Raw genomic sequence first — 13,605 nt, 5'->3', positions numbered from 1 at the left:
CACTTTCAACCAAAGTACTTGAATTAATGAATATTACAATTACAATTATCATGTCTTGTTTATACTGATGATACTCTGTAATTTAAAGTTCTATTTCTGGTGGTATATTTAACCCCATGACAGTGTAAATATATGTTTATATGAGTTTCCTTTTTCTAAAAGTGAAAAGGAGTTCATAACATGATATGATTTTTTTTTTTTAATCTGTAAATATTTTATCCTTTTTGAACAACCTAAACTTCTAGCATTACAGTCGTGTAGGTATCTATATGTATCTATATGTAAACATTAGCACTTTTGGAATGTGAATGAAGAATACACAGAAGTCAGATTGGAGAGACATACTTGTAGGCTTTCTTCACAAAACTGTTATATGTTGCTTACAAGATCATGAGACAGTAAATCTTTGGAGAGCCTAGAAATGTACAGTGTTCTCTTATAGAAGTAAGTAAAAATCATGCACAAGTTTAATGTGAATAAATAAGTACTGGGAACAAGGTCTATATTTTCAGGGAAAGAACAAAAAGATTCAGAAAGGGAAGTAAATTTTTCTTCATTATACATATTTTTACTTTAATAATGAACTGCTTGTTATGCTACACTATGACAAATGGTGCAACAGTGAGACTGCATTCTAAAAATGCAGTTATACACAGACTTTATTTCTAAAATATGTGCTCCAAAACTGTAAGTTGTGAAAATTTGCCATTAACTATTTAAAATTGTAGGACTAAGTAATACAAAGTGATTTTTGAGGTTGCTAATTCCAGTACCAAGGCCATGCTTAAATGTGACTTCTGTTCTTTAAGAGTTTTTTCATAAAAGGATTCTTCTTTCTGGATAAATGTAAATTTAAACTATTACATGCAGTGAAATTTAAAAATTTATTAATGAAAAAAAATATGTGCTAAATTATTATTTTATTTTTAAATGAAAAAAAATCATTTTTAAATATTACAAAACGTATTATGAAAAGGAAATAACAGTTCAAATGCATATGCCAGCTTCAGAAAGGCTGAACTAATGGAAATAAAAGTTTGTATTATATAAATATACCATTTCAAACCAAATGAAGGCTTCAGAAAATAAAAGCACATGCCAGAAAAGTCTCCAATGCAACCTTTTTGCCACAAAAACCTTGATAGAATCATATTTTGATCATTTTCATAAAAGTTTAAAGATGTTACGTAACAGAAATTCATGTTGTTTTTCTCAATGACTGCAACAGAACTACTTTAACCTCATGTTTATATGTTCGTAAGACCAGGTCCAATATTGGGATTAAAACAAAATCAGAACAATTCAGAAATTGTAGTCCAAGTGAAAGTAAATATGAATTAGAGAGTTTATGTAAGGTTAGATGAAAAGACTTCCAAATTTGGACAGTGACAGCACCAAATACATTTTATCATAATAGGAAAACAGGAGGAATAATAGCAATAATTCACAAATAACCTCATTGCCTCATAAAAAGGTACAATCTGAAGATTTTAAAAAGTAAATAAATAAAAATAAAATGTTTAGTCAATCTTTTTTAGGATTCATAAGGAGGAAAAGATCGTGTGGATGCCTCCTAGTGATCTTCAAAATAAGTGGATGTAAGGACAGAAATGCTGGACAGTGTGCATAGTACAGAATAAGAAGATGGCTTGACTGAAAGGATCATCTGATCAAATCTCGCTACTGAAGCAGGAATATATCGAGCAGATTGCCCAGGAGTGTGTCCAGATGGCTTTTGAAAATCTTCAAGGAAGGAGACTCCACAACCATTCTGGGTTACCTGTACCCATGCTCTGTCACCCACACAGCACAAAAGTACTTCCTGATGTTTAGCAGGGACCTACTGTGTTCCAGTTTGTGCCCACTGCAGTTTGTTCTGCCACTGGACATCACTGAAAAGATCCTGAATTCATCTTCTTTAGATCTTATCTTCAGAAACTTTGTTAAGATATACCCTGAGAATTCTCCAAGTGGAAGTGTCCTAGTTATCTGTCTTTTTTTTTTTCATAGATGATGTTCTCCTATTCCTTAGTCATATTTTTTTGCCCTATACTGAACTTTCTCTAATATATCCATGTCTCACTTGTGCTAGGGAACTATGAAGCAGACACACTACTCCAGGTGTAGCATCATTAGTGCTGAGTAGCGAGAGAGGATCACTTCCCTCGACCTGCTGGCAGTAATTTGCCTAATGCAGCCCAGGATACTGTTAACCTTCTTTGTGGACATTGTGTCCACTAGCAATCCCAGGTCTTTGCTGAAGAGCTGCTTTCCCTTTGGGCAGTCCTTGTGAGGTTCATGTCAGCCCATTACTTTGGCCTTTCAAAGTTTACCAGTATGGCAGCATGACACTCTGGCATAACAGTCACTCCTCCTTTTATTTATTTATTTATTTATTTATTTATTTATTTATTTATTTATTTATTTATTTATTTATTTATTTATTTGCAAACTAGCTGATTCTGCCTCATCATCCAGATTATTACAGAAGTCATTAAACAGAAATTGATCCCCTTGAGTGTTCTGTGCTACAAATGATGTCCCTCTGGGCTTGAATAAACAGCCATTGGGTAGCAAGGAATCATGATTTTATGCTACACAGAAGCGTGACGTCTACTGGAGCAAATAAAACTTCTGAAAAAAAATATATATATATATTTAATTATGATATTATTTGGGGAACTGAATTATTTTCCATGAATCAGACACATTAGAAGAGAATCTGATGAAATCTGGAAAAAAGAAAAAGGTTAAAAAATAAAATGTGCATGTTAAAAATCAATACAAAAATATTTCTAATATTATGCTAGTATGCTTAGGTAGCATTTCAACATATGTATTTTGCTTGAAATTAGCAACATATGTAAGAAATAAGGAAAGAATATGACGTAAATCTTCAAAACAGATAATTACTTGGTAACTGTGGAGACAGTGCTCTGAACTGAACCTGATTTGCTGCATAGATTTGAGACCATATGAAGTGAAGGAATCTTTTTCTTTTTTTTTTTTATTATGGATAATGCATATATTTAATTTATAAATAAATTGAATTAAAATAACGTTTCCTAACTTTCAAAACAAACAAACAAACAAATAAGCAAACTTAAAACAGATTTTGAATTTTATATCCAGTTATTAATGTCAGATCCCCAGGAAGCTGTATTTAAAAAATAAAATAAAATAAAAAATTCTGATTGTATTATTTTACAGTTTTTCTATTTCAGTTTGATTAAAATATGCTTGTTTAAAACTCATTATCAGCATAATACTAAGGTGTGTATCCAGTTTTCTTTGTTTTATTTATTTATTTATTTATTTTACCCTTACCTTACTATCTGCACTCGGAATATTTGAAAGCAATTTCCTGTCTTTTTAGTGACAATTGTGTACAGTGTAATCAGAAAATACCTTAAACTTAGGTACTGACACTAGAGTCATTTATTTCACTTTTAAAATGAATTTAATTTATAAAGCATGCATATACGCTCTGTTCTTATTTGGAAATTCAATCTGTTTTTTAAATTTAATTTAAAATGCATTTTCCACAAATTTGAATAAAGCTTGCAATATCACCTATACAAAAAGTTTTTCAAAGTAAGAGTTAAGGAGACTAATTTTATCTCTAAAAAGCTTCAGTTATACATGGAACATATCTGTGTTTTGACACAGGTATTAAAGTACATTTTATTGTACCAGTTATTCAATTGTCTGTGAATAGTTCTATTTTGAATGCTATGGTATGCTCTGGATAATGGGAAGATGTGCATTTAAATTTTGCAGTAAGAAAAAGTGCTGTCTATTTCAACAGAACTAGTCACTAGTGGGACTCTAAATAAAATCTATATACATAATATTTTTCAAGCATACTTGTATAGTGACTAAAGTTTTTTTTTTTTATTAAATATTCAAAATTATTTATGGAATACTCAAAATTGCATCATGAACATGGGTCTCTCTCCCTCTCCCTCCCTTTTTTCCTTCCTTACTTCCTTCCTCCCTGCCTGCTTTCCTTTCTGCCTTCCTGCCTTCCTGCCTTCCTGCCTTCTTCTTCCCCCTTCCTCCCTTTCCCCTCCTTCCCCCTTTCCCCTTTCCCTGTATTTGTATTTGTTTTGTATTATACTCCTGGGATGAAAAACCCCACTCTGAAATTATGCCAATCTTTTACTTCTTTACACGATATCTTTAAAATTTCTTATTTAATGCTACCTTGTATGTTCAACTATACATCTTTGGAATGTTTCTGGGGGGAGTGGCATAGCTTCTGCATATTTGCAAACTGTGCAACACTATCTTATGTTTCAATAACAGTGAAGTAATATTAAGAAGAAAAAATAACACCATTTGTACTCCTGGATTTTCTGGATGTACTTTGAAAACAGTATTCAAAGACTAGGAAGGCTACAGAAGTTTATTTTAAAATAAGATTAATAACAATACCTTTAATATAATTCTGATTACCTGGAATGTTGTTTGGGGAAAAAATAATGAAATTTCCATTAAACTCCAATTTATATAGAACACAGAAAAAAAAGTAAAAGAAAATGTGAGTTCGGAGATATTCAACTGCTATAAGGCTGTCTGATATACATATAAATATATTTATATACATATATTTCAGTTTTCTTCCAGTCCTACTAATTTTCCCATGCCTTCAGATATTCTCATTGACTCCATGTCCATTAACATTTGCTTGTCTCTGTTTTCCAAGCAGAGTTCCAAGTGAAATTAAGTAATTATTCTCTATTTTTAATTGCAGTTCATTGATTTAAGCATCTCCTCCACCCACTACGAACCAATCAGTAACTTGTTACTGGCTTTTAATACATGTCTTTTCAGAGAACACATACTTACGTGGTCTCAGCAGATCACTTCCTTTGACATTCTAGAAATGTTCTTCCTAATGCAATCCAAGCAATCATTGTCCCTCTTAGTGATGGGAGCACATTACTCTCTCATGTAATATTTTCAAACTATTTTTCAGATTTGATAGCCTTTCATTGCTTTTCTGTCCAAGTTGGTGCATTTTTTCTTTCCTTCATAAAAATATAGTTGTCAATGCAGAAACAAAATAGAACATAGAAGCACAAAGAATTAAACTGATTATTGACTTTTTACACGTACATTGTGCTGCCTTATTGTTTAACTGTTATATTTCTACTACAAGAAATTTCTGTCAAAATTTTAGTCATGTTGAACAATGCATAATTTAGTGTTCAATATATACTCTATTTCACATAGGCTATTATGTACCTTCATTTTATCCAAAACAGTACTGTTTGTGTACTGAAAGAATGTATTGGAAAGTATTTGATTATGTATGTATTAGTGAACTAAATACTCCCACAAATGTTTGTGAGCACTGAAGCTAGCTAAACAGAATGGTCTGCATCTGTTCTGGTAAGCTCTTTATCTTTTGAAATAAAGTTAATGCATAAAAACTGCCCAGAGGCCACTGAAAATTCAAGTTCTGGCTCATTTCCTGAAAATTTAAGCCCAGCATCATGCCCAACAATAGTTATATATATATAAATCTTCATTTAAAGAGTGATATTGTTTTGTAAGATTTAATTCTCTGTAATGGTTCAAAGGTTTATTTATTTGTTTGTCTGTTTAGTATTTTTATTTACTGATTTTTTTTCTCCAACCATTAAGTTCACTTAGTCCAACTGTCAACCCACTACAACCATGCCCACTAAACCCTGTCCCCCAGTGCCACATCTGTACATTTCTTCAATACCTGCAGGGACAGTGACTCCAGCACCTCTCTGGGCAGCCTGTTTCAATGTTTGACCACTCTTTCTGAGAATAATTTTTTCCTAATATCCAACTTGAACCTCTTCTGGAACAACTGGAAGCTATTACCTATGTTCCTACCACTAGCTACCTGAAAGAAGAGACAGATCCCCACCTCGCTACAACCTTTTTTCAGGTAGCTGTAGAGAACAAGAAGGTCTTGCCTGATCCTTCACTTATCCAGACTAAACAACCCTACTTCTCTCAGCCGCTCCTCATAAGTCTTGTGTTCCAGTCCCCTCTCCAGCTTGTTGTCATTCTTTGAATGGACCTCAATGTCTTTCTTGTAGTGAGACCCAAAACCAAACACAGGGCTTGAGTTGTGGCTTCATCAGTGCTGAGTACAGAGCAATGATCACTTCCATGGTCCTTCTAGTTGGTCTGTTTACAAGCCAGAAGAATACAAGCCAGGATACCACTGGTCTTTTAGCCACTTGAGCATACTAATGTTTCATATTCAAATTTCTATTGACTAACACCCTAGATTCTTTTCTACTTCTCAACTGTCCAGCTGCTCTGCCCAAAGCCTGTATCACTGCTTTGTGTTTTGTGACCAAAGTGCAGGACTTGGCACTTGGTCTTGAAGCTCATACAGTTAGTTGGTTTGAGTCCATCAGTCCATTCTATCCAGATCCTTCTGAATAGATTTCCTCAGGCAGATCAACACTTCCTCCCAGCTTAGTGTCATCTGCAAACTTACTGAGGATACATTCCAGATCATAAATAAATATATTAAATAGGATGGGACTCTGAGAACATCATTCATGGCAGGCTGCCAGCTGGATTTGACTCCATTCAGATTTGAAAATAAATTGATTAATATAAAATAAATGTTTCTTTTTTTTTTTTTCTTCTAAAATCTCAATATGTTGGAAAAGAAAAATTAAGGGACAAAAACAGTGAAAGAGTATGGATGCTTACAGAACAGAATGGAAAATGGAGCAATTACATGCTTCAGTAATAAATGTAAACAACTGTTCTACATCTACTCTCACTATATCAGTCTTTAATCTTGCAACCTAATGTGACTCTACAATGAACAAGTGTTATTATTACTGATGTGAAATTTAATTATATTCACATTAAAACTTTCAAATAGATATCCAGACTGATCACAGAACAGAGATATCTTAAAGAATGAAAAGCAAATATTTAAACGATTTTTTTTTATTAGCAAATTACCATGTAATATCTTAGTGAACTCCATTTCAAGCTCAAAAATATGTGCATTTTAATCCATATGCACGATTTGCCATCAGTGTGGAAAGGATTTAAAACACAATTTTATTAACTATTAGAACATGAGCACTGAATCATCAATGTTACTTAGGAAACATTATTTACCTTAATAAAATTATGATAATATAATGCAACATTATTTTAATGCATATTTGGAAGTTAAACTGAACACTAAAATCATGTAGATTGTTGTGAAAATATTGAAACTACCATTATTTAAGAAAGATTATTTGCAAAGAAAAACAAAAAATAAATATTTGTAAAATAATATAATATATATGAGTGAAGAAGTTTTCATTTTTTAGTCTTTGTTATTTTTTAATGATTGTTTGTTTGTTTTGTCTCAACAGTTCCATGTAATTGGGGACAACATGCTTACATATATAACAGAGACGTAATTAGCTTGGATGCATTTTCTAACTTGCATGACTTAAGCAAGATTGCTTCTCTGCTCTATACCAACTCATTCCTTGTTCTGGTGTTGCTTAATATTGTTCAGGCTTCAGTCTGAAACTGAACCCAAATGGTATCGTTTTATCAGTATCTTCATCAAATTTAATCCTCTAGATCTCTTCCTATTTGATGCTTTTCTTATCTTACACTTCACCAAACTCAGACCACTAGTAGAAATTTTTTTTTACTACTCAGTGTCTCCATTTTGGCAAGCTGAGTTGTTACAGCAAATGGCCTTAAAAATACCAAGAGACAACTGTAAGAAGGCTAAGCATGAACAGGCAGGGAGAAACATATGCAAAGGGAAGGAAAAGTTGAAAAAAATGAGTGCTCTCCTTTTTTTCTTTGCTAGAATGAGATTTTAAATCACCTGGAAAGACTTGTTTCAGAAGTCGACTAGGAATAATTCAAGAGTCAGCTAGGAATAACTAAACAAAAACTACTCACCATTCAGATTCTCTTTTAAATGTATCTCCACAGAAAACCAAGTCCAGTAGTATATAGCTACTTTGTAATTGCTGTGAAGGAACTGAGAACATTTTTCCACCAGAGAAGACAAGTGAATGATTACTACCAAAATGCTTACAGCTTTACTGGAAATAAATATTATGAGAATTTATATTTTAAAAGTGTTTTTTGTTTGTTTGTTTGTTTGTTTTCATGATTTTGTTCCCTGCTTCAGGTAAGACATGTGGAAAGCTGTCGTCTCTTCAATTTAACATATCATTTGCTTTCTACAAATTTCTTTATTCTAAATTCAGTAAAAATGATCATTCAGGAAACAAGATACTACCTACTCAAAGGACATCTATTTCAGATGGTTTGTCTTTGACAAACATATGGCATATATATATTTGGCAAAAAGGTATGTGGCTTTTCATTTGCCAGCTACTGTGTAACAGCCAGATAATGTTTGAAGCAGGTCTATAAATAATACATTTATCTCCCTCTTTCTCTCTCCTTCTCTCTTTTTCTTTCTCTTTATTTTAAATGTAATGTTATTCTTGTTGTAAAAATATGCTGCAAAATTACTTATGAGAGAGCTCATGTATAAATTCAAAAGAAAACAAATACAGAATTTTTTTTTTTTCCTTTTTAAGGTTTGTTTTATGAAACATAAAAACACTGAACAGAAAATTTAAAGAAAATCTTATTACATTTAATTTTGTGTAAACAAATACAAAATGTTTCAAGTAATACCAAACCAGAATATTTTGCTTTAAAAATTATTTCTGATTTTAACAGACTGCATGTATGTAAAACCTACTCTGAGGCTCTAAAAACTGTTCTGAGTTCCTTGATCAAGATGCATGTTGCAAGCATGTCATGACTCTATGCCAGGATATTATCTAGATATTATAACTCTTTCTCCCACCCATAAGAAGAAAAATGCTTGTGAATGTAGCATTCTCCAGTAAGTCTTATGAAAGATGGCAAAGTATCAGAAACAGAGTGTATGAAAAAGTACTTCATGACACAAACACGGCACAGAAAAACCCTCCTGTTTTCTGTAGAGGGTAGAGATCATAACCACTAAATCACTGTATCAATGCTATACTTGCATCGAAAACTGCTTTGGACAGTTATGCATGGGCACTGATCCCATTTGTTTTTCTTTCCTCCTTTTGTTGAATGGTATAATCCAAATATCTGTCCAGTCTCAGCTGTGAATGAGACTTTTAGCAAAAAAAAACATTAGAGAAAAAGTACAACATAAAATGGAGGTGGCTAGCAAAATTTGTATTTGTCACTGTTTGGGTGAAAAATGTATTTGAGGTGCTATGCCTTCCTGATGTAAATAGCTAAAATAATTCAAATAAATCATGCCTTAAAATTCTTCCTCCTACTTAGTGACTCAAAGATTCAGAAGTAAACCATAATGTTGATTTGTTAAGTTAAATGAACCATAGTGAGGGTGATCCAATTGTTATTTTTTAACCAATGGCATCAAAGCATCTGCTATTAATACCACTTAGTAAACACTTAGTTTAGAGCAACTGCACTTTGAAAGAAGTTTTCTCAGGGTCTGTAAAACATTGTGCTATCAAGACGGTGTAAGTTAAATAAATAATAAAAAAAAAAATCTGAATATCTGAGCAAGAAAATAAAGATTTTGTCAAAAGACCTTTCTTGAAATTTAAATTTGATTGCTACTTTCAAATAATGTTATTTTCTAGATGTATCTCTGGAGCTATTTAATGCAAAAAAATAGAAATAGTAACTTTAAATAAAACCTGAGGAAAATGTTAGCTCTTCTGGGTTGGAAGGGACCCTCAAGATCATCTAATTCCATATTCCCCTGCTATAGACAGGGACACCTCCCACTAGACCAGGTTGCTCAAAGCCCCATCCAGCCTGAACTTTGAGCAACCTGGTATAGTGAATATTCAAAAAAATCTGTATCTTACACTTGTGCTGAAATGTGTTCTGCTTTATACTATAATAAAACAATTGAATAAATGCTTGAGAAATTATGTGTTTACTGAAAGACTTGTGACATTCTGAATAAGAATAGATATCAGCCACTAAATTTCACACGTGTTCTTTGAAGATGCACAGCATGAACTGAACACAAACAGTGACTGAAATTTTTGAACATTCTTCACTTTAAGACAAAACAGAAGTAGAAATCTTCATGAAGAATAGAGAATTCAATAACATGATTCTGTTAGGAAAATCTGAGCATGTCCAATTTCTAGAAACATTCTGTGACAGCCCATTGTGATCAGTGATGTGCTCCTCTTTGAATTATCAAAAATGTTTGAATCAAATGGCTGGAGAATAGGTAATTACTGAAAATCATGGCTGTTATGTTGTCTGCAGGCAGCAGCCATTAGGAGAGGCAGACTTTCGGAAAGAAACACTTCATTAGTAGAGTAAGATCTTACAAGCTTGTCATCCTCTGAGGAAAATATCTCTATGATTGTCCATTTTAGAATTTTTCAATGGGTAAATTCTAAATCGTCTGGGTAGAAAGAATTGAAAGAATATTCAGTAGGAATAATTAGGATATTTTGCAGATTTGACATGTAGCTACACTGTAGTTACACTTAATCTTTGTGAAAGAACTGAAGAAATCTTAGAGATTAATAAAAAATACAATTTTCACAGCAAATACAATTCACAGAAATAAAGAATGGTCTAGATTTGAAAGGGCCTAAAAGATCATCTAGTTACATGAACACAGTTGGCACCGACTAGATCAGCTTCTGAGGACTCTATCCAACCTGGCTTTGAATACTTCCAGGTATGGGGAATCCACATCTTCTCTGGACAACATGTTCCTGTTCACTAACTTCTGAGTAAAGGATTTCTTCTTATCATCTAACATAAATTTCCCCTTTTAGTTTAAAGCCATTCTGTGTTGCCCTCACTGTTAGGCCATGTAAAAAGTCAGTCCATCTCCTGCCTAGAAATTCCCTTCATGCACTGGAACCATTTATTTCCAGGAATAAAAAATCTTAAAAATTAATAACATTGTAATGCATAGATTTGTTTTAAGTGAGAGATATTAAGTCACATTAAAAAATCCTAATCCATGAGTCTTTGAAATTTTCAAGGTAAAACTGTGATGGCTAGGAGGTGTGAAAAAAATTATTTTCCTACTTCATATTTCCTTTTCCTATTTTCTTTTCATCTCAGTCTTGTAAAAATCTATTCTGGGTTAACCACTTGTTAAAAAAAAATATTAAAAGTTAAAGGTTGATTCTTTTTTCATTTGTACCATGGAATTTGTACTTCTGCATGAGAAAAAAAAAAAAAAAAGTGTAATTTTATTTACTAATAACTAATACAGCTATACAGCTAAAATATATATAAATGCAATAAATATATTCTTTTGAAATTTATTTTAGGTTACGTTTCCCACCAAAAGCTATATAATTCTCCTTGAAACAAATTGAAGGAGTATCACCACTCTTTGTTAAGAGGCTTTAAATAACAAATCATTATGCCCAAGGTGTCTGGATAATTTCCATGTAAAATTGGCCCTAAAAAATGTCAGAACCACTTACAGTGATTAATGAAAAAAGCACTTTCAGCACTCATAGTATTTTTCAATGACAATTGCTTCAATAAATCAGTTATGAAAATGTGGAAATTTGGAATGTGGAAAGTCAGTATTTTAATTTTAATTTACCAAAATCTATAAGATGACTTACAAGCACCAAACTATTAAAGAACAATATTAATAAATAAATAAATAAATAAATCAAAAGTGGGATATACATTTGTTTTGACTGTAGTAAAACAGTTCAATTGTATGAGGATTTAACCAACACATACCATAAGACTGTCTCACTCCAATTTATCAGAGGGAGAGGAAGTTCTTTGATATATGTATACCCAACGTGAGATTAAGAAACAACAGTTCAAATATTGGTCCAACCAGTTTATTACAAATCTTAATCAGGGAGATGGGGAAGGGGAGGATGACAACTATTACAAATTAGGGTGATGGGAAAGGGAAAGTGGGTGATAGAAAAGATAGGAAGGGAGCAAGAGTTGCGTAGAGTGGAGATAGTCACTACCAAGATCCAGCAGCGTGCTGTAGCATGCTGTTCCAATGGTCCAAGGTAAAAGCACAGGGAGAAAGCAGCAGCAGAGGGATTGGCCTTAGGCAGCAAGCAGATACAGTGACAGGGTAAGTCCAGGAGGAAGCGGCAAGTCTCAGGTAGCAGGCCCAGGAGAGTCCATCAGCGTGCAGGCATCAGGTCATGAGGAATGTGATGTCAGACACCTATTCTCATGGTTGTTGGTCCCTTTTTTATCCTCCTTCTGCCAACGTGCATTCCTGGACACTTGGATAAGAATCATGTGCAGTCCCATGAGATGGCTATCTCCCTTGAGATAAGCCCACACAAAAGACTGCTTCCTGGACGTTAAGCCTTGGCTTATCTCTCTCTCATTTGCCTCAGTTGCCCAGGCTTGCAAATCTTCAGACAAATGATTTTGCCAACTTTGACCAGGACTTGCCTGGACTTGTCCATCTGTGTCCCTCAGAAAAAGGATTTCTCAATCCTTGCCCAGGGTCTATCAGAGCTTCTCAGCAAGTTTTGAGACAATGGTGCAAAAGAATAATCTCTTACAAAGACTTTTTCATGATCTTTCGGTTTTATGGCCTTATGTAATGGTTTTACGATTTTTTTGTTATTGATATTCCACATCATAACATCATGTAGTGCACTGGGAATTAAGGTGTTAATGCTCCAGTTTCAGGCACCTGTCTGGAAAAGAAGAAGAACTACATACCCCAGGGGGCTTTGAGGTCAGAGAGGAGATATAACCCCTGGCAAGGTCCTCTGATGCCTTTCTTCATCCTCCCTGGTGCTCAACCGGACTGTGCATCTCACCTCAGCTTTATGGTGTGGCCTTTCCACCTTTCAGACACTCTCTCTCATTATATTTGATTTATTAGCTTCAATTCTAATTTTATTGTATTATAGTGTGTTATCTTGCATTCCGATACCATGTTTAGTAAATTAGTTTGTTTCTCCTCAGATCGTTGCCGCTGTTTTTAATTATTTTGGGGTCCTCTGTTTCCCTTTTCTGGAGGCGCAGATTCACAAAATTTCTCCTCCCCCCTAGTTATGGAACCAGGCCAAACCAGCCCGTAAATTGTTGACAACTCACTTCAGTGAGACTGCACAGTGTGTATTGGTTGCTTTGAAGGCTCTCCGTATGGGGACCAAACTGTTCTTTCTGGCTTTCCCAAATGTGATTGAATTAGACTGCCTGCTCAATGATTCTGTGATTCTGTAATTTCTGCTGGTTTCACACTATCAAATTTTGTGGTTTTGTCACATGTGCAAGTCATAAGGCTCATAAGATGTTAATATAAATAAGCAAGGACCTAGTACCCTGAAGCACAGTACTATGCATGTGAAAACTTACGTGGCTTGACTCTTACCATAAGTCTCTGAGCATAACAGTAGATTAGCATCAGATGCAGCTATCGCCTTTTTTTCACAGGAAGTTAATATAATAGTTTTAGCAGCAGCTCATAGTGCGTAAGCTCACAAGGGGTAGGAGTGAAAGTCTTCAGGACCATCAAAGTTGACAAGCTTACTGAATCATACTAGTACTCATCTAGTACTCAGATTTTTTTTTAATTTTTTTTTT

Source organism: Meleagris gallopavo, chromosome 1, assembly GCF_000146605.3.
Source record: "Meleagris gallopavo isolate NT-WF06-2002-E0010 breed Aviagen turkey brand Nicholas breeding stock chromosome 1, Turkey_5.1, whole genome shotgun sequence".
Lineage (NCBI taxonomy): Eukaryota > Metazoa > Chordata > Aves > Galliformes > Phasianidae > Meleagris > Meleagris gallopavo.
The sequence above is the reverse complement of the archived record's forward strand: the minus strand, read 5'-3'. Positions refer to the sequence as shown.